A 1,556-nucleotide genomic window follows, 5' to 3' on the forward strand; every position below is an offset into this window, starting at 1 on the left:
CTTCCTTCCCTTCCTTCCTTTCCTTCCTTCCCTCTCTTCCCCCCCCCCCAACTCCTAGCTCTATATCATAAACAATTTACTTCTAACTTAGCATGAGCTTTCTCAAGTAAAGCCTAGGAAGAAACTAAAATCCCATCACACAGAACCTGCAGCTCCATTTTTTCTTCCACTGAAAAGTTATTTGAGCAAATGGGGAGAAAGTGGAAACGCATTCAAAATGAGTCCAAGTGACACATCACGCTTATCCTCTGCAAGGATATCGGGACTTCCTCTTCACACTGGAGCCACTGTTAGTTACGTATCTCTATCTGTGCCAAATTTCAGCAAAAAACATTGCATGGATTCAAAAAAGAAAAGAAAGAGAAACCCAGGCACTGAACATGGGTGTGCTGAGAGCTCTTGACTCAGCACACCTTGTGCTGTATAGGATAAAATGGAATATTTAACACCGTATTAGCTTGTTTTCCCCTATGATAAAGATGGTGTTTCTAGATGAGAACTCTTCAAATCTCGGGCATATCATGAAGACAGGAAAGATGATTACCTTAGCACAAGACATCTTGTGCATGCGGGTGCATTTTTGACTAATTTAAAGCGAGGCACTAAAGCACCTTCAGGGCTAGCGCAAAGCTTGCCCTCTTCTTGCGGATTTTGCCTCTTTTGCAACGGGGAGCAGCTGCCGCGGTGAGAGGGCGGTGCGGGGGACCGGGCCTGTCCGGGGCTGCGGAGAAGGGCTGGGGGCAAGCGGGGGGGCTCGGCACCGCCGGCACGGCCGAGGCAAGGGGCCCCTCGGCGACGCGGGGCGATGCCGAGGGGCAGCATCTCCCCCCGACGGCAGCCCCCGGGAACCTTGGCCCCCCTTGTTTGGCTGATGGGGGAAGCAGCGGCGGGGTGGGTGGGGGGAACGAAGCGGCGGGGCCAGCTGCAGATGGAGGCGGGTCGAGGGATAGGTCAAGGTTGGAAAGAGCCTGCTATTGATCTGGCTTTGAACGCGAGACAGGGAGAGCGGAGAGACTAAAGGGGGAGCTGTGAGACAAGACATTAACAGCTTTCAGTGCTAATGATCACAAGTGCCAGACAGGGGAGGAAAGAGGAGACTGAGAAATCACTTTGGAATTTTTTTTTCCCCTTCCCTATTGGGATGTATTTTCGGAGGAGGAGGAGGAGGGGGAGGAGGAGGCAGGCTGGGAGCTCGCCCCCGGCAGCCCTGCCCGCAGCCGGCGACGCGGGCGGCAGGGAGAGGGCTCCGTGCCCCCCGCCAGCCCGCCGGGTCAATCATTGATCGCCCTTATCTCCGGCTCCCAGTGCCCGCTGGAAGACACTGGTTAATCAACAGATGATGCCCAGTAACTTCCCGATAAGCCTCGCTCCGAAGGGGCGCAGCTTCCTGCAACTCTCTGAGACGCGGCCGGAGCCGCTGCGAGCCGGACTTTGCACCCCAAGGACGGAAAGTGCCCTCCCCCGTCCCCCAGCTCACCCCAGGGGCAGCCCGGCCCTCTGCCCCGGCCCCGGGCTCCCCGTGGGCGCGCGGGGCGGCGGCCCGGGCCGAGGCGCCC

The sequence above is a fragment of the Rhea americana genome, unplaced genomic scaffold (genome assembly GCF_003343005.1).
Source record: "Rhea americana isolate MKP2758 unplaced genomic scaffold, rheAme1 scaffold_5, whole genome shotgun sequence".
In the NCBI taxonomy this organism is placed as follows: Eukaryota; Metazoa; Chordata; class Aves; order Rheiformes; family Rheidae; genus Rhea; species Rhea americana.